Source organism: Spermophilus citellus (genome assembly GCF_964194105.1).
Source record: "Spermophilus citellus genome assembly, chromosome: 1".
NCBI lineage: Eukaryota > Metazoa > Chordata > Mammalia > Rodentia > Sciuridae > Spermophilus > Spermophilus citellus.
In genome coordinates, this window is record NC_138182.1 from 42956300 (window position 1) to 42971427 (window position 15128).

General features: G+C 40.5%; 1 protein-coding gene across 19 annotated transcripts in view; it reads left to right on the forward strand.

Moving 5' to 3' along the window:
• The first annotated feature begins 232 nt into the window (after positions 1-232).
• KCTD4 (potassium channel tetramerization domain containing 4) overlaps positions 233-15128 on the forward strand; it is a 128445-nt gene continuing 113549 nt past the window's right edge. For 10 of the 19 annotated variants that reach the window (XM_081298754.1, XM_081298747.1, XM_081298755.1 and 7 more), the window contains exons 1-3: positions 255-324; positions 1741-1789; positions 14898-15083. The gene's annotated coding sequence lies outside the window, so the exon portion shown is untranslated. Of the gene's footprint in view, positions 325-1665; positions 1790-2115; positions 2284-14897; positions 15084-15128 lie in introns of those variants that run through there. The other 9 variants (XR_014022579.1, XR_014022580.1, XR_014022581.1 and 6 more) reach the window with 6 other exon arrangements.

Consider the following 15128-nt stretch of genomic DNA (forward strand, 5'->3'; position numbering starts at 1 on the left):
ATCGGGAGTCACTCTGGAAATACACACCCTTAAGTCCTGAGCAAGAGATACAGAACAATTATTGCGCCCCTCAATAACTTGGGCTTTACCTCCGCTTGGATAATGAGGCGTGGCTCCAAGAGTAGGCATCACCCTGTGGGATTGAGTTACACTCACCTGTTCCTTTGTAATCCTACCTCTTTGCCTTTTTGGGGATAGAATGTTCCATGGAACTTGCCGGTGTGTGTGTGTGTGTGTCCCTTATATATAAGAAATAAAGAATTCCAGTAGCTCTCTCTTTCCATGGACCCCTAAGGTTGGAGAGCCATCCTGGATTTTGAAAAGGTACTTCTGTGTGTGTGCGTGCTTTCTTTGCCATTTCTTAAGTTATTGGAGTAGTCAGATTTGTGAACCCAGAATAGGTCACCAGCTAGGATAGATGGCAATAGCAGGGGTGATACAGTTCAATGAGAAAAATATTAAATTGGAGACTAGAGGAAAATTCTTTCCAAAGTAACTTGTCAATGTTTCCCTCAATTACTGCCTTTCTTCCTCCTGTGATACACTCGGTGTCCCTTGAAGTCTGCATTCTGCTCTTTTATGAGCTTAGAGGTCAAGCAGAGAGCACAGATAGAAAACACTGTGCAATGTTTTTTCTTGTGCAAGTAACAAGTTACAAACAAAATGAAAATTAAGACATTGGGTAACTCACTGGAGGAGTCCCCTGACTGGGAGAAAACATACAGAGACAGTTCATACTCCACTTTTAAAGTACAATTTTTCTAGTTTCTGTGTTTGTTTTTTAGCTGGGGCTGGGGGGAGCCCAGGGCTTCTCACATGCTAAGCATACACTCTTACCACTGAGCTACAACCCAGTGCCTTAGTAAAGTATTTTAGAAAATAGTCCTGTAGCGCTACTAGACAGTCTTTGGTTCTGACATTCATTTGGATACTAGAAGTCTAGTCATGTATGTGGTAATTGTCCTCATGTGTAAAGGTGACAGATAAATCATAGTTTATTATCAAATGCAACTTGCACATGGCCTCATTGAGAGCATAGGGTTATGAAATAATTCTACCCAGTGCATAGTCTGCCATTCTCTAGCTGGAAGAGATTTGGAAATCCGCAGAGAAAGATGGTATTTTCTGGACCACTACTCAAAACAGCAATACTTGTAATTTCCCTTTCCTTGAATACATTGATTTGGGGGTTTTCCTTTAAGAACTACCGATTTATCGTGCAAGCAAATACTTGAACTAATATTCAACCTGGGGAAAAAGCTGGCTGGTTAAAAAGAAAAAGTACTGTGCATGAAATTAGAAAGAAAAGAGACACCTTTATTTATTTATTTATTTATTTATTTATTTATTTATTTATTTATTTGTACCAGGGATTGAATCCAGGGGTGCTTAATCACTGAGCCACATCCCAGCCCTCTTTTTGGGGGGGGCAGGGGTAGTTACTGGAGATTAACTCAGGGGCACTCTACCACTGAGCCACATCCCCAGCCCTGTTCTGTATTTTGTTTAGAGACAGGGTCACACTGAGTTGCTTAATGTCTCACCATTGCTGAGGCTGGCTTTGAACTTGCAATCTTCCTGCCTCAGCCTCCTGAGCAGTTGGGATTATAGGCGTGCTCCACTGCACCACGCCCCAGCCCTTTTTTGTATTATATTTTGAGACAGGGTCTCACTGAATTGCTTAGGACCTTGCTAAGTTGCTGAGGCCGGCTTTGAACTTGCAATCCTCCTGTCTCACAGATACCTTTTTCGACAACCTCACTGAGGTGGAACAATGTGTCAACAAATGGTGAGTATAAAATAGGAAGCTAAGTCAACTCAGAGGCTGGTGTGATGCATTATAACCTTTCTCCATCGTGATCCTAGCACGCCTTTCTTCCGAAGCCTCCCCTGGTGTATAAACTCGAGGGGAATTCACAGCAGTGAATTTTGTCAGGTGGAACATGGGCTGGGTGACAGCCATGGGATCGGTACAACGGTAACACCAGCTGCTGGCATCTATTAAAAGTAAAAGTGACTAAGCCTCTGAAATGTGGTTAAGTAACATGCAACCTGTTCCCCTCTGCTCAATAGACAAGGGAGGGTGGGACTGGGGGTGTGAGAGCTGCACAGACTTCCTCTGGTGGAGGAAAGTTCTTTCCTTACCATCATCACTAGGCTCAAGGCTGAGGCCCCTCTAACAAAGGACACATTAACGAGAGAAAAGCATGTACTATTTTTTTTTAATGTAAGTTTTACATGACACAGGAGCTTCCATGAAGAAATGAAGACCCAAAGAAACAGGTAAACTTGCCTATGTTTATGCTTGGGTTTGGGGGGTTGTTGTTTTTTTTTTTAAGAATATAATTTAATCTTTGTATGCTTAGGGTTGGTGAAGAGTGGACACAGGGGTGTGATCTAATGGAAACAGATGGGGGAAACTTAGCAAGGCCTGTTTGCTCAGATTCCCTCAGTGTCCCTGTCTTCAGAGATACTGATGTTCCTTTGCTCTGGGGATATGAAGGGCACCTCTCAAATGAGAGTATTATGATCTGTTTTAAGGAAGAAGGAAGAAAGGGAAAGGAGGGGTGTCTTCCTGCTGCTTCTGTTATTTTCAAACACCAAGATGACATATTTGGGGGTAACACGTCCTGAAATCCCCCATTAGCATCCCAAGAGCAACATGGAGGCTCATTTTTCTAGGCATTCACTAAACCCTATATAAATTGGGTGTGTGAGTTGTGCAAATCTTTCAACTACTGATTAGCTTCAACTATCAAAGATCCTATGAAAATTTTGCTGGATAATTCTTCTCTTCTAATCCCTCAGTCTGCTTTTATCTCAAGCCACTTTTTATTACCCTCCAGTCAATCTCCTGCCTGTGTTAACTTTTTTTTTTTTTTTTGATACTGGGGATTGAACCCAGGGCATTTGACCACTGTGGCACATCCCCAGTCCTTTTTATATTTTATTTGAGACAGGGTCTCACCTGAGTTGCTTAGGGCCTCAGTAAATTGCTGAGGCTGGCTTTGAACTTGTGATCCTTCTGCCTCAGCCTCTTGAGCCACTGGGAATTTAGGCATGTGCCACTGTGCCCAGCCATTTTGCAATTCTTAATAAGAGGATGCTGCATTTTTTATTTTGCACTGGGCCCCACAGATTGTGTAACCAGTCCCAGATGCATGCCTGGGTAGATGAGAGAGGTATGTGTATATTCTGTTGAAGGTTGATAATTAGTGGCAGGTGAAGCAAGGTAAGAGGAGAGGCAGAGGTAACTTGTTGACAGTGAAGTTCTTTGAATAACAGGACGTTGACCAATGAATGTGATTTAATCTAATAAATTAAAAATGCAGATAAAAGCTTTGAATATATGGATTTTTACATTTGGCTCTTCTCCAACAAAGAAATATGAGAATAATTGAGACTGATATCCCAGACAAACATTTCTTTTTCTAAATCATAGCTAAAGTTCCAGTCAAGAGCAATGGTACAGGCCTAAATCCTAACTACTTGGGAGGTTCAGGCAGAAGGATTGCAGGTTCAAGCCCAACCTCAGCAATGTAGTGAGACCCTGTCTCAAAAAATAAAAAGGGCTGGGTATAGCTCAATGGCAGAGCACCATTGGGTTCAACCCCCTGTGTCTAAAAAAAAAAAAATCATGGCTAATATTCCTGAGCACACAGAGCAGAAATGACCCATTTGATGGAATGACCATCTCGTCAAGGGTGATTATCAAGAGGATGTACCTAAATTTCCAGCTGGGCACTGAGCATTGAATGTCTACTTTGTAACTAGGTATAGGACTTGGTAAGGTATAAGTGAAAAGTTTTTTTTGAAGTTGTTAAGAAACTATTTCTTTCCATATAAACCTATGATGAAATTCTGTTCAAAGTCCTTCCTAATTGGGCCACTTGCTGCCTGTTCAGCCTTACCTGCTCCCCTCCCATTCATCCTCAGTTGCCAGGTGAAACATAAATGTTCTGACCCTGATTTGCCCCTTGAACTTTCCCCTCCTGAAAAATTCTTATTCTTTTATACCCAGCCTTCAAGGGTGGGCCACTTCATATTTTGTTTTGTTTCATTTTGTACCAGGGATTGAACTCAGGGGTGCTTAAGCATTAAGCCACAACCCCACTCCTTCTAATTTTTTATTTTGAGAAAGGGTCTTGATAAGTTACTTAAGTCCTCACTAAGGTGCTGAGGCTGGTTTTGAACTCAGGATCCTCTTGCCTCAGCTTCCTGAATCACTGAGATTATAGGCATTCACTACCATGCCTAGTACCACTTCAACTTGGAAGAGTTTATACATTTTTTTTTTTTTTTGGCACTGGGGGTTGAACACAGGGGTGCTTTACCACAGAGCTATGTTCCCAGCTCCTTTTGTTAAAATTTTTAATTTTGATACAGGTGCCACAAACTGCACCACCGTTGGTTTAGAAACTGGCAGTGGGTGATGGGAGATTAGAGGAGGGGGGGGAGAGAGAGAGAGAGAGAGAGAGAGAGAGAGAGAGAGAGAGAGAGAGTTGGGACCAGGAGGGACATTGTCCTCTGATGGAGCAACAATGATCCAGAGCTAGCTCAGCATGTTTATATATAGGTTTTATCATCAAAAGGGTTTTCTGTGAGGAAGTTTCTTCAAAGCATGAAGGATTGAAGGTTGAAGACTCACAGCCAATTATAATTATCTTTTTGCGCTCATAATTCTCTACCCCTGGCAGTTGGTGTCTGAACTCAGGGTCAAGACTGGCAGTCTCCTGACTTTCACAGAACCTCGTTAAGCAGGGCATCACCATAGCAACTGGGGTGAACTTGACCTGAACTTTTGCACAAGAAGTTCCCAGCGCAAGTGCAGGCTCCTGCTTCGAGACAGTCAGAGATCCTGATCCAAGTCACTGCTCCCCACAGATAGGGTCTCACAAAGTTGCTTAGGGTCTTGCTAAATAACTGAGGCTGGTCTTGAACCTACACTCCTCCTGCCTCAGCCTCCTGAGTCTCTAAGATTATAAGCATGCACCACCACACCCCCAAGTTCTTTTAACTATCCTACTTAACACTCACAAACAAGTGATATGAGCCCTTCTCTCCTCAATGGAAATCACTGAATTCCCTCTCTTTTACACTACTCCTGAAAATAGGGATGGGGTTTTCTTAATCTTCCTTCTTGACCAGTAGAACACAGCTAGCACTCAGCAAGGATTTACTGGGGAGCAAATAATGAGCTTCATGGGTCCCCAACATGCTTTGGATTGTATTTCTCCCTAGATTGCTCCTGTCTTTTTAGGCTATTTTGAGACAATATCTCACTAAGTTTTTGAGGCTAGCCTTGAACAAGTGATCCTCCTGCCTCAGCCTCCCAAGTCTCTGGGACTGCAGATGTGCACCACTGCACCTGGCTTGCTCCAGATCTCTCAAAGGCAATCATTAAATATGGATAAAGTGGATAATCAGACAATGTGTTGACCCGAGGAACCACAGGGTCTTCTCTCTGAAGGCTTTCCTCATGAGCCCTTAGCCATAGTGGAGTTTAGGTTAGGGTACTTCATCTCAGGGTAATGTGAAATGCTTCTCTGCTATCTTAATTGTGAAATGACTATTTTTCAAAGCATTTAATGTTTGTAAATGTTTAGCTTTTCTTTCAGTGTCTGGTTAATTTTAATGCTCTTTGCATTTTCTACTGCATAATAGATTTTTTTTTAATCCTACTCAAGATTCCAAAGTTAGGTCCAACACACAACTGCTTAGTGGGAGATGTGGCATTTGGCTGAATCTCGAAGGATGCAGCATCTTTGTCTCATCCCTGGCCTTACTTCAGAACTATTTGCTATGACTTTTAAAAATATAGGTGGAATTCTTTGCAATCCTTATTACAGAGGAGTTTCTACACATTGTCAGAAACTGTAAAGGAGCTGAGATTTGACCCTATTTGCAAACTAACAAATGAGCTTACCATGGTTTCAACATATTCCAACCAAAGACATAGACATCTGGGGCAAAGATATAGACGGTTTATTACTCATGCTAAAATAGCAGACAGCAACATCTTGCATTGGTTCCTATGCCTCATCCCCCAAGGGTCATGTGATGGTCAGATGCCACTGCACATGCCCCCAAATTAGGAGACCCTGAGCTTCTATAAAGCTGCTAGCATAGCTGTTCCCCTGAATGGGGACATTACTCATTACCCTGGATTGTAAACTAATCTCTGGAGCAGACAGGGAAGGTGATTCTGGATTTATGACCCTGAGATCCCTCTGAGAAGTTACACCTCTAAATCTCCAACTTCTCAGACTATTTGTATTAAAATATGTCCTTTTCCTGAAACAAGGCCTTCACCATGCAAGAACATGATAGATCCATGGAGGATTATCTCCAAGCACTACAAATCAATGAGAAAAAGACCAGAAACTTGTAGAAAAATGGGCAAAGGGGTATAATCAGAGAGTTCTCAGAGCAGGAACTATAAGAAATTGATAAATATATGGAAAAATACCCAGCCTCACTCATAATACAAGAAATACAAATTAAAATCACCCTCTGATACTGTATCTCACCTACCAATGGGCAAAGATAAGACATTTGGCTACCCCTCTGTTTGCAGAGGCTTCAGGGAAACAAGCCCTCCCAGACATAGGAGTGGAGAGTGTGAGAGAGTGGAACCCATATAGGGGGCATAGCCATTGACACAGTTTTTGGGTTTCTGGGAATATCACTGCCAAAGAATTGGTGTGTCATAGAAAGAATTTCTTTGAAGTACTATTTAGGATAGCAAAGATTGAGGTAAGTACTTATCAACAGAAGGCAGTTTGATAAATTATGGTACTGTATAAATTGAAATATTCAATGTAATTCTGGGTATGATGGCACACCCCTATAATCCCAGAGCTCCAAAGGCTGAGGCAGGAAGATCACAGGTTCGAAGCCAGCCTCAGCAACTTAGTGAGATCCTGTCTCAAAATAAAAATAAAAAGGATTGGAGGTGTATCTTAGTGATAGAGCACCCCTGGAATTCAATCTCCAGGACCACACACACACACACACACACACACACACAGGTACACACACACACAGATGCAGTTATAAGAATGAAGTGCTCTTTATCTAGTGAATGAAATAATGTGCATTTTTATGTAAAAAGGTAAGGAGCAGAGTAGTATGTTGAAAAGAAAAAGCTAATTGACTAGTCTCTGCATAGAATGTCTCCAGAAAGAAACACAGAGAAAATTTCTGGAAGAAAACTAGAAACGCCTCAGAAGATTTTCTAGTCTACTTTTTATGATTTTGAATCACAAATGTATTAGCTTGTCATTAAATAAACTCCATTTTTTAAAATGCCAAGATCCATACCACACCTGCTATGGCTTGAATGAGTGTCCCCCAAGGACCTAGGTGCTAAGGCTTAGTCCCAGGGGAGGGCTATAGGGAGGTGATGGGATCTTTAGGAGATGGGGCTTCGTGGGAGATTATTAATTCATTGTGGGTGTGCCTTTGAAGGGGATTGTAGGACCCCAGTCTCTTTCTCTTCACTTCTGGAGATAAGTTGAGGGACTTTGCTCCACCATGCACTCCTACCACGATGTGCTGTTTTGGCCAAGCAACAGGGCCAAAGTAAACCTTTTCTCTTTATACATGAATTATCTCAGGTATTTTGTTGTGATGATGGAAAGCTAATATAGACACACCATACCTAGTGAATCACAAGACCAACTTTCATTTTTTAAATGAGTCTCGCTATGCTGTCCAGGCTTACCCAACTTCGGGCTCAAGCACTCCTCCTTATTCAACATATTCCAACCAAAGACATAGACATCTGGGTCAAAGATATAGACGGTTTATTACTCATGCTAAAATAGCAGACAGCAACATCTTGCATTGATTCCTATGCCTCATCCCCCAAGGTCATGTGATGGTCAGATGCCACTGCACATGCCCCCAAATTAGGAGACCCTGAGCTTCTATAAAGCTGCTAGCATAGCTGTTCCCCTGAATGGGGACATTACTCATTACCCTGGATTGTAAACTAATCTCTGGAGCAGACAGGGAAGGTGATTCTGGGTTTATGACCCTGAGATCCCTCTGAGAAGTTACACCTCTAAATCTCCAACTTCTCAGACTATTTGTATTAAAATATGTCCTTTTCCTGAAATAAGGCCTTCACCATGCAAGAACATGATAGATCCATGGAGGATTATCTCCAAGCACTATAAATCAATAAGATAAAAGACCACAAGAACCATATGATCATCTCGATAGATGCAGAAAAAGCATTTGACAAAGTACAGCATCCCTTTATGTTCAAAACACTAGAAAAACTAGGGATAACAGGAACTTACCTCAACATTGTAAAAGCTATATATGCTAAACCTCAGGTTAGCATCATCCTAAACGGAGAAAAACTGAAGGCATTCCCTCTAAAATCTGGAACAAGACAGGGATGCCCTCTATCACCACTTCTATTCAATTTAGTTCTCGAAGTACTAGCCAGAGCAATTAGACAGACAAAAGAAATTAAAGGCATAAAAATAGGAAAAGAAGAAATTAAATTATCGCTATTTTCGGATGACATGATAATATATTTAACAGACCCAAAAGGGTCTACAAAGAAGCTGCTAGAGTTAATAAATGAATTCAGCAAAGTGGCATGTTATAAAATCAACACGCATAAATCAAAGGCATTCCTGTATATCAGCAACAAAACCTCTGAAATGGAAATAAGGAAAACCACTCCATTCACAATATCCTCAAAGAAAATAAGATACTTGGGAATCAACCTAACAAAAGAGGTGAAAGATTTATACAATGAAAACTACAGAACCCTAAAGAGAGAGATAGAAGAAGATCTCAGAAGATGGAAAAATGTACCCTGTTCATGGATAGGCAGAACTAACATCATCAAAATGGCGATATTACCCAAAGTTCTCTACAGGTTTAATGCGATGCCAATCAAAATCCCAACGGCATTTCTTGTAGAAATAGATAAAGCAATCATGAAATTCATATGGAAAAATAAAAGACCCAGAATAGCAAAAGCAATTCTAAGCAGGAAGTGTGAATCTGGAGGTATAGCGATACCAGAGTTCAAACTGTACTACAAAGCAATAGTAACAAAAACAGCATGGTACTGGTACCAAAACAGGCAGTGGACCAATGGTACAGAATAGAGGACACAGAGACTAATCCACAAAGTTACAACTATCTTATATTTGATAAAGGGGCTAAAAACATGCAATGGAGGAAGGATAGCATCTTCAACAAATGGTGCTGGGAAATTTGGAAATCCATATGCAACAAAATGAAACTGAATCCCTTTCTCTCGCCATGCACAAAAGTTAACTCAAAATGGATCAAGGAGCTAGATATCAAATCAGAGACACTGCGTCTGATAGAAGAAAAAGTTGGCTACGATCTACATATTGTGGGGTTGGGCTCCAAATTCCTTAATAGGACGCCCATAGCCCAAGAGTTAATAACAAGAATAAACAAATGGGACTTACTTAAACTAAAAAGTTTTTTCTCAGCAAGAGAAACAATAAAAGAGGTAAATAGAGAGCCTACATCCTGGGAACAAATTTTTACCCCCCACACCTCAGATAGAGCCCTAATATCCAGAATATACAAAGAACTCAAAAAATTAAACAATAAGATAACAAATAACCCAATCAACAAATGGGCCAAGGACCTGAAGAGACACTTCTCAGAGGAGGACATACAATCAATCAACAAGTACATGAAAAAATGCTCACCATCTCTAGCAGTCAGAGAAATGCAAATCAAAACTACCCTAAGATACCATCTCACTCCTGTAAGATTGGCAGCCATTATGAAGTCAAACAACAATAAGTGCTGGCAAGGATGTGGGGAAAAGGGTACACTTGTACACTGCTGGTGGGACTGCAAATTGGTGAGGCCAATTTGGAAAGCAGTATGGAGATTCCTGGGAAAGCTGGGAATGGATCCACCATTTGACCCAGGTATCGCCCTTCTCGGACTATTCCCTGAGGACCTTAAAAGAGCGTACTATAGGGATACTGCCACATCAATGATTATAGCGGCACAATTCACAATAGCTAGACTGTGGAACCAACCTAGATGCCCTTCAATAGATGAATGGATTAAAAAATGTGGCATCTATACACAATGGAGTATTATGCAGCACTAAGAAATGACAAAATCATAGAATTTGCAGGGAAATGGATGGCATTAGAACAGATTATGCTAAGTGAAGCTAGCCAATCCCTAAAAAACAAATGCCAAATGTCTTCTTTGATATAAAGAGAGCAACTAAGAACAGAACAGGAAGGAAGAGCATGAGGGAAAGACTAACAGTAAACAAAGACGAATGGGGGGAGAGAAAGGGAGAGAGAAGGGAAAGCATATGGAAATGGTAGGAGACCTTCAATGATACACAAAATTATAAGAGGTTGTGAAGGGCAAGGGGGAGGGAAAAAATAAGGGGAGAGAATCGAACAACAGCAGAGGAGGTAGAGAGGGAAGAGGGGAGGGGAGGGGGGATAGTAGGGGATAGGAATGGTAGCAGAATACAACAGTCACTAATATGCCATTATGTAAAAATGTGAGTGTGTAACCGATGTGATTCTGCAATTTGTATTTGGGGTAAAAATGGGAGTTCAAAACCCAATTGAGTCAAATGTATGAAAGATGATATATCATGAGCTCTGTAATGTTTTGAACAATCAATTAAAAAAAAAAGACCAGAAACTTGTAGAAAAATGGGCAAGGGGTTAAATCAGAGAGTTCTCAGAGAAGGAACTATAAGTACTTGATAAACATATGGAAAGCTAATATAGACACACCATACCTACATACACACCATACAGAGACACATCTACCAAGTAGCTGGGACTCTAGGCATGGACCACTGTGCACAGTTCAGAATGTCCATCATTTTTATAGCTCCTCTGGGGTCTACCTATTGAAGGTTGAAGAGCCACTACTTCAGAAATCATGGAAGGGAAATGAGTCCATTGCATAACTGAAAGGAAAATAGCCAGCATGGCTGGGTTGCGGTTGCTGCTCTCTTGCTAAAACAAATACAAAGCACCAGTGTAGAAAAGAGTCTTATAAGTCAACTAATGATCCCACCCCATGCTCAGGACCCTCGATTCACATCCCTCCTAACCAAGTAGCCTTGAATGCCCTGCATTTCTCCAAGTGTGGATGGCCTCCTTTTCCACATAATATCTTAGAGCAATAATAGTTTAAGGCAACCTAAAATTACATTTGCTTTTTGTGGGTAATGATATCACACAGGTGACTCATATTGAGCTTTCTGATAGCTAAACTCCTAAGTTATCTTTTCATGACCTCTGCTGCAAAGTAGGTCTGTCTCCCGTGCATACACCGCTGCTGTTAGATTTTGGATTCACATACAGGAACTTGCATTGTGATACCTTTTTCTCACTTTGCACACCAGATGTTTCAGAATCTGATTTGAGCAGTAGATATTTTCCTTCTCAATTCCTTTTTCTTTTTTTGAAATTCCATTTTAGATCTGCTAAAACAAATGAAAGATATCCTTTTGCATCAGTTTGGCAGACTTCTAAGTCTGGAAGAGGGCATGAGGAATGGCTAGAGTACAGTAGTGTTATTTTGAAATCTGGGTTCTAACTAAAGTCTCGCCCCTTTTGCAGCATCTCTTCAGGCCTCAGAATCTTCACATAGCAAAGATACTGATACATGCCTTGTTGACTCATTTGGTAAATGGAAGGTATATGGGGGTACCTTCACCATGAGAAATTCTAAGAATACTGATCTCTGCTGTGAATCAGCACAACACACAGGATGCCTGTGCACTGTTCTCTGACTTTGATGCAGCCATGAGAAAAGGATTTGATAATATATTTTAGGCACCGGGCCTGATGGTGCATGCCTGTGATCCCAGCAACTCAGGAGGCTGAGGCAGGACAATTACAAGTTTGAGGTTCAGCTTCAGAAACTTAGTGAGACCTTGTCTCAAAATAAAAATAAAAAGAGTTGGGATATAGCTCAGTGGTAAAGGGCCCCTGGGTTAATCCCCAGTACCACACACACATGCACAGAACATGTTTTAAGGGAGAGGGGGATGAAGAAAGGATGGTTAATGGGTACAGGGGTGCAGTTGGATAGGAGGATAACTATAGTTGATGACAATTAATTGCATATTTCAAATAGCTAGTAGAGAGGATTTTAAATGCTCCCAACAGGATAAATGTCTGAGGTGATGGATATGCCAATTATCCTGATGCGATCATTGCACATTGCATATATACATGTATTGATATATCACACTGCTCCCCATAAATATATAATAATTATTACATGTATACATGTAAATATAAAAATATTTTAAATTTTAAATTATATTCAACTGCTGGGTGTGGTGGTGTACACCTGTAATCCCAGCAGCTAAGGAGGCTGAGGCATCGTGAATTCAAAGCCAGGCTCAGCAACTTACTGAGGCCCTAAGCAACTTAGTGAGACCCTGTCTCAAAATAAAATATTTAAAAAAGGGCTGGGGATGTGGCTCAGTGGTTAAGCACACCTGAATTCAATCCCTGGTGTCAAAAAGAAAATATATAAACATATACAGATGCAGATACATGTGTATATGTGTGTGTGTGTGTATATATATATATAAACTATCTTTAAAAAGACTATGTTTTATACTAGACAAAGGCACCAAAAACACAGCCTATTCAATAAACGGTGCTGGGATAATTGGAAATCCACATGTAACAAAATGAAATTAAACTCCTACTTCTCACCTTGCACAAAACTCATCTCAAAGTGGATCAAAGACTTAGGCACTAGACCAGAGTCCCTGCACCTAACAGAAGAAAAAGTAGGCCCAAATCTTCACCATGTTGGCTTAAGACCTGACTTCCTGAACAAGACTCCTAAGATGCAAGAAGTAAAATCAAGAATCAATAAATGGGACAGATTCAAACTAAAAAGCTTCTTTTCAGAAAAAAAAAAACAACCCAATAACATAAAGAGAGAGCCTGCAGAACGCGAGAAAATCTTTACCACATGCACTCAGAGCATTAATCTCCAGGATATATAAAGAACTCAAAAAACTTTACACACACACACACAAAAACAAACAAACAAACAAACAACAACAACAAAAAACCCCAGTCAATAAATAGGCTAAGGAACTGAACAGACACTTCACAGAAGAAGAAATACAATGTATCAACAAATATATGAAAAAATGTTCAACATCTTTAGCAATTAGAGAAATGCAAATCAAAAGTACTTAGATTTCATGTCACCTCAGTCAGAATGGCAATTACCAAGAATACAAACAACAATAAATATTCTTGAAGATATGGGGAGAAAGGTACACTAATACATTGCTGGTGGGACCGCAAATTGGTACAACCATTATGGAAAGCATTATGGAGATTCCTCAGAAAACCTGGAATAGAACCACCATTTGACCCAGCTATCCCACATCTCAGTTTATACCCAAAGGACTTAAAATCAGCAGCCACACCAGTGTTTATAGCAGCTCAATTCACGATAGCTAAACTATGGAACCAACCTAGCTGCCCTTAAACAGATGAATGGATAAAAAAAGTATATATATGTGTGTGTGTGTATATATATATATATATATATATATATATATATATATATATATACACATACATACATACATACATATACATATACACACACACACATATAGACATAGACATAGATATAGATATAGATAAATAGATATAGATAGATCACCTTTGTGATTTGCCAATGCTAAAGACATTGGAGGCCATTGTCTTCTCCCTCCTGAGAGGAGCTAAGAAGATCCAGTCTTAGGGTGCTCCAGATGGACAAGAGAAGAATTTCCCAACTACCACCCAGGCTATCCATCAGGCACTGACAGGACTTCCCTGTGAACACGTTTTTTATGGAACGATCAATGTGGCAAAGAGAGAGACCATTCTGGAACATTTATCCCTTCACAGAGGTCAGGGCTGCATCAAAGCACAAGATAGTAGGTAGTCTTGAAAAAATTCATTTATTTATTCTTTTTAGATATATATGACAGTAGAGTGTATTTTGACATATTACACATACATGGAGTATAACTTATTCCAATCAGGATCCCCTTATTGTGATTGTACATGATGTGTAGTTTTATTGGTGGTGCATTCATTTATGAACATAGGAAAGTTATATCCAATTCATTCTACTGTCTTTCCTATTCCAATCCTTCTTTCCTTCCCTTCATTCCATTTTGTCTAATCCAATGAAATCCTGCACCCCTGCATTGTATGTTAGCATCTGCATATCAGAGAGAATGTTCTACCTTTGGATTTTTGGGGATTGGCTTATTTCACTTAGCATGATAGTCTCCAGTTCCATCCATTTACTAGAAAATGCCATAAATTCATTCTTCTTTACAGTTGAGTAATATTCTTCTATATGAGTAATATTCCATTGTGTATGTGTACAACATTTTCTTTATCCATTCACCTGTTGAGTGGCAGGTAGGTAAAGTCTTTGAATCTTGTGACTTGATGGTTTCTCTGGAGACTTCAGATATGTTTGCAGTATATCATTTCCTTCTCTGCTTGCTTGGGCCCTCATTCTATTTTCTCACTGTCACCCCACCCTGGTGTGTCTTGGATTCTGCCTAACCTCCTGCTGAGATTTAGTTCGAACTGAAGCCAAACACAATTGGACCAACCTCGCCTCATTATATTGATCAGAGGCAGCTTGTTTATATTCCTTCTTAGAAAAAGATGGCTCACCCAACTTCAATAAAGGCCAGGTTGAAATGTTTCAATTGGGACAGGTGATACTGGTAGCATCAATGGCCTCTCTAGATCCTGCCCTTTGCAATGAGGCTTTGTAACTTTTTTCTCCAAGGCATGAAATCTATTTCTCACCAATCTTGTGACTTGTTTTGACAGTGGGACTGTAATAGAAGTGTTGATGTGACGGTTCCAAGATGAGGCCTCCAGAGACCTTGTGAGTCCATCTAATCTCTCTCTCCAAACACTGTCTCCCCACAAGAACACTCCTGGGCTGCCTACTGGGGAGGAGAGACCAAGCAGAAGAAGATGAATTGTGCCAGCTGAGGAAAACACCCCTGAGTGGTCAGTGGACCTAGTGGGTGATAGTGGTCAGTGGACCTGGTGGCT